The sequence below is a fragment of the Triturus cristatus genome, chromosome 4_1, assembly GCF_964204655.1.
Source record: "Triturus cristatus chromosome 4_1, aTriCri1.1, whole genome shotgun sequence".
NCBI classification, from domain to species: Eukaryota; Metazoa; Chordata; class Amphibia; order Caudata; family Salamandridae; genus Triturus; species Triturus cristatus.
In genome coordinates this window covers 1,148,428,335-1,148,434,334 of record NC_140585.1, presented here as the reverse complement: position 1 = coordinate 1,148,434,334, position 6,000 = coordinate 1,148,428,335, and positions in this window count along the sequence as shown.

Genomic DNA, 6,000 nt, shown 5'->3' with positions numbered 1-6,000 from the left:
GAGAGACTTGAACCGAGGGGACCCCTGAGTCCAGACCTCCTTGTACCTTTTCATCGTACCTTAAGAAGTGCTTATAAAGAACGCTAACTCATCTCCTTGTGTGGTATCTGTCTGTGGGGGGGAAGTTATTTGTCTGTACGATCGCTGGAGACGGCTCTCCCCGGAGACCTCTCCTCTTGTCCTCGGCCGACCCTCCCGGTCCGTCTAACAATGTCGATAAAACCAACGGAAAACTGGATGTCTATGTGCTGACATATTGTCTCTGTCTCTCATCTGTATACATTAGGACCTTAAGCCATTCTAAAGCGCAATTCTTACGCGTCTGGTTCAGTTTATTGTGTTTGAATAGTTAGTTATATGAAGCAAAGCATGTTTCTATGCTCTCTAACAGTATACAAAAATTTATTAAAAAACGTTTAATTAAATAAAAGCTATACATAAGTTCGTAATGTTTTAAGGAAATCGTCACTTATGTATATTAAATGGCTCGTATTGGTAGATGAACACCAGTTGATGTATCGAGTCTAATATACTGCCGGATGTTATGTTCCAAGGATTATGGGAATTGTAGTTTCCAAATTGAAAGAACAATTCATACGAAACATATTGTACTTAAGTGTCACTGTTTATATATCCTATCAGAAGATAACTGTTTCAGAATATACCCTACTTGATAGTCATTAGGGGATTATTACTATTATGAGGTGTCTCTAGTCCTCTGAGAATGGCCATTGGGGGTATGTTACAGGAGCTATTCCATTCGTGGTGTTCACTGAGGTTTTTACTCGTATCGGGACTGACACAATGCGCTAAGATATATGATGAGCATATTCATATACCTTTCATCATGGATCAAAGTTATGAAACCTAAAATGCTGTATTCTGGTACTGCTTTTTTAGAAATGAATGTACAATTATATGACCACCTTGTTAAGGTTCCTAAGTTGGATATATATAGTGTTTCAACATCACTCAAAAGGGATACAACTTAACATACAGGTATAAGGCCTAGTTGTAATTAAATTCATTTCCTTCATCTGGTTAATTGGTTCCAAGGTATACAGTCATTTAGGCCCCTTTCATGAGTTTTTAATCGGTGAACCCATCGTTGTTCACGTTCCAGAAGTTTGCGTTGCAGGTTATTTACATGTTTAATTTTCTTTATAATGGTCCACTTAATCTCTGTATCCTTATGTTTTTTATCATTGTAGTGTGCAGTGAGTTTAGTCGCTGTTATTGCACGTCTTATTGTGCTTCTATGTTCGCTAATGCGCACTTTTACTTTACGACTCGTCATCCCAATATACATTAAGTCACATGGGCACTTGATCATATAGATCACTGCTTCAGAATTACAATTGGTATGTGATCTTTGTTCCCATGGTGAATGTAATCCTAGTTCTATTGTTTTAGTGTGTTCAGTGAAAGGGCATGCTACACATGAGCCACATGGATAGTGTCCAGTGACCTGGGGCGTTCTCCAGAGGGTTAATTGATTAGTTGTTTTTGGTGTGAATGTATCAGTATGTACTAGTACATCTCTCAGACTTGTGTTCTTTTTAAATGAGAACATAGGTTTCTCAAAAGATATTGTGTTAGAAGTCAAAATGGACCACTTCTTGTTTATTATCTTCTTAAGATCATTAGAAGATGTATTATATGTGGTAACACATATCAATTGGTCAGACTGTTTCTTTACGTGTGTTTCCAAAAGAGCCTCTCTTGGTGTGTTACGGGCTCTCTTGTTTGCTCTATCTACAATCTTAGTCGGGTACATTTTTTGTTTAAGTTTGTTAGTAAAGATAACTGCTTCCTTTTTGTATGTTTCGAGATCAGAACAGTTTCTACGTACCCTTAAGAACTGACCTACAGGTAGATTTTCCCTTAGTGAGCGTGGATGTGCGCTATCAAATCTAAGTAGGCTGTTCTTATCTGTAGCTTTTGTGAACAGAGAGTTCTTAAGAGTACCTTCACTAGCTGTGAAGATTACATCTAGAAATGATATTCTTTCTCTGTTCATTGTCATTGTGAAATGGAGGTGAGGATTCAGACTATTGATCCATGTCTTGAAATTATTGAGACCAATCATATCTCCTTCCCAGATCAGGAGGACATCATCAATATATCTATACCAACAACGTATATTGGCAGAAAATGGATTCTGTGTCCATATATATTGATCTTCAAAAAACCCCACATATAGACAGGCCAGGCTCGGGGCGAATGTACTGCCCATCGAAGTGCCGTGGGTTTGAAGATATATCTGGTTTTCAAACTTAAAGAAGTTTTCTGTGAGTGCCACATGGATAAGGGTGGTGATCCATTCAATTGGTGCCGCCCATGGCCATTCTTCTTGTTTGAGAATTTCTTCAACTACCCTAATACTCTCAGCCTGAGGAATGTTTGTATATAATGCCTCAACGTCAAGGCTGACCAGGATATTCTCGTCTGGATTATATTGTATTTTATCCAGTAGATTGAAGAGGTGCTTGGTATCCTGTACATAGGATTTGATCTTAGTTACAAGAGGACGTAGAAACCAGTCTGTGTATTTGGATAAAGGTTCGAGAAGGGACTCTATCCCAGAGACAATTGGTCTGCCTGGCGGTGGAGTTTTCCCTTTATGTATTTTTGGGATTGTGTAGAATAATGGTATTCTTGGATCCTCCTGGTTTAGAAAGTCATGTTCCTTTTTGGTAATCCACTCTTTGTCTAATGCGTTCGCTGTCAGCGTAGAGATGGTAGTTTTAATCCGTTGTGTGGGATCTCTATTGATCTTTTTATAGTACCTAGTATCTGCTAGTAAATTCATACAGGCAGTCCTATAGGCACTAGTACTTTGGATAACCGTGGCTCCACCCTTATCCGCCGGTTTTATGATTATGTCCGTCCTGGATTGAAGAGTGGTCAAAGCATCTCGTTCTTTTTTGCTTAAGTTGTTGAATGTATTCTTCCTGATTGGGAGTAGTTCCACTTCCTTCGTCACAGCTTCTTCAAAGGCGAGTACCTCCGGGGGCATCATGTTGGTTGGAGGATAAAAAGTAGATTTACACCTTAAATTAGTATGGGTCTTATCCTCTTGTGGGTCCTCTTTGTCCCTAAAGAATGTTTTTAACCGGATCTTCCTGAAGAAATCTCCCAATTCACAACGTAAACGGAATTTATCCAAGTGTGATGTAGGTACAAACCCTAAGCCTTTTTCTAGGACTATTTCTTCGTCAGTGGTAAGGATGATGTCTGTCAAATTTACCACTAGTCTCTCATGTTGCTCGTTCCTGGTTGTTGGTCCCTGGTATTGCTCCTTGTATTCATGGTACTCCGGTCTTCTTCCCATTGGACTCTTTTGTTCCCTCTTCTTCCACGTCTGCCTCTCCTGCCGCCCTGTCCTAAAAAACGTTGGTTAAAATCGGGTTGATAGTATGGACCCATAGGGAATTGGGCGGGGCCATGGAATGGGATTGGACCAAAGGGGGCGGGCCATGGGTACATCTGCTGGTGTCCATATCTTTGATTGTAATTGCCTCTTCGTTGTCTTCTACCTCTGCCTCGCCAGCTTTTATTTGATCCATCAGTAGACCAGTCGTCATATTCAGAGTCCGATGATACCGTCTGTTCACTATGTGCTGATCCTGAGTCCGAATTCTCTTGACCTTTATAATCGTCTCGGATGTAAGGATAGACCTTTTCGTGACTAAACTTTTTTAGGTCTTTCTGTAGTTTATTGATTTTGCTTTGCATGAGATAATCTTTATGTTCACTTATCTCCTTATTCACTTCTTCAAGTTTCTTCTTGTATAAGGATAGTTTTATCTCAGTCATCAATGAATCCTCGCTTATTTTGATTTTAATCAGTAGAGCGTCTGCTAAGCGCTTGGCTGTATTAATAATTAAAATAAGCCAATCGCGTGAGCATCTCCATGCGATGAGAGACCATTCCTTCTTAAATTGTGGATCTTCAAGAAAGATCCTAGGTGCATTAGTAACAAGTAATCCCGTCGGTGCTGTATTGCCTCTGAGGTACTCTGTCATAATAGCTCCATGTAACAAAATTTTCATTTGGTTCCGCTTTAATTCTTTTAGTTCATCCCAATTCTGGGCCTGGGAAAGGTTCTGACTGATGTTCGTGTCTGGTAATAGTGAAGGTCCTGCTAAGATGGCAGATGCTATATCATCTGAATAGCCAATACCCAATTGTTCTGCCATATTTATACAGATAGATAATATATTCTATCCTTATGATTTTTTTGAAAGAAAGGAGGGAGTTTTTTGTTGTTTGTCTGGAGCGTGAAATGAGTGTTAGGGCATATGAGGAATATCAGAGAAATATATAGTGAGTTATCTTACAGATGATCTCTGTTAGTAAACCCTACAGCTGTGCGCTGCGCTAATCATATATTCACATTAAAGGTTAAATGAAAAAAACTTTTTTCAATGCCTAGAAGGGTAGAGAGGATTCAGAGTTAGAGTAACTCCTCCTGTTTATAATCAATTAGTCACTTAAATTACTCTAACAAATCAAACGTGGTTGATATAGATGCACTATAGTGGGAAGAGATGTGAAGGATTTAGATAAGGTAAACTCTTTTTTCTTCACCAAAAGGTGAGCAAGGCAAATCTTCCTTTTTGTTTTTTTCCTTGCTCACCTTTTGGTGAAGAAAAAAGAGTTTACCTTATCTAAATCCTTCACATCTCTTCCCACTATAGTGCATCTATATCAACCACGTTTGATTTGTTAGAGTAATTTAAGTGACTAATTGATTATAAACAGGAGGAGTTACTCTAACTCTGAATCCTCTCTACCCTTCTAGGCATTGAAAAAAGTTTTTTTCATTTAACCTTTAATGTGAATATATCTTGCATATCCCAACAAGTCACTCTGGTGAAGATGATTGACTGAGATTCTTGAAGTCCTTCTTGTCTACAACATCTCACACAACCCAAGGAGCTGGTCTAGCAAAGACAACAGCCTTCCTAAAAGCATCTTCTAGCTGAAGACATTCTTATTTGCAACTCCAAACCCTCAAATAAACATAGAATTGCCAGGGAGTTTAGGACTACCCCTAACCCCACCTCACCTCCATAAAGAGCCTAAGAATGTGGCTTGACAGGGCCTTAACCATGGAAGCACAGGTAAAAAAAAATAGAGCTTCCTGTTTTGGGACAATCAGAACCCTAAACAAATTCATGTCCGCTCTAGGAGAATAGTAGTGCACGCTCTGCTCTTGTCCCGTGTTGATTACAGGAACTTCCTGTATCTGGGTGCCCCCCAATATATCATCGAAAGACTGCAACTGATCCAGAATGCAGCTGCCAAGCTGATTTTTAATTTGCCCAAACACTCTTCAGCAAAACGTGCATTAGCCACATTGCACTGGCTCCTAGTAATGGAAAGAATCAACTTCAAGACACTCTGTATGGCTCATAGAACAACGAATCGGAGGGACCCTTCTTTGATCATGGACATTCTAGTGCCTTATACCCTGTCTAGGACTCTAAGATCTTCTAAGGTGCGTTTGATAAAGGTCTCTAGAATTCAAAGGACTTGATGGGGTGGCAGGTCTTTTTCATACTGCACCCAAAAACTCTGGAATTCTATATTGGCCAACCTTAGAAACAAAACTAATGAGAGCTGCTTCTGGAAAACGCTTAAGACCTGGCTATACCCCACAAGCCAATCTGCCCAGTATTGATTTGCCAAGCACGGGTTATGCGTTCGGAATTCTTTGGGTAGCCATGCGCTTTATAAATTAGCATAACATAACTCTGGAAAAGATGACCACTGTTCCTAAAGGTATCCTCTGGTTGAGGTTCTTCTAATATCATGACATCTCGCTTAACCCAAGGTTCTGTTCTGGTGAATATGACAAACCTTCCTAGAGATGTCCTTAGGATGAAGTGCTCATCAGGGTTGCTGAAGATGACTCCTCTATCTCTTGGCACCAGCCTGGAGAAGATGACAGATCTTCCCGAAGGTATCCTTTGGCTGAGGATCTTTTCACC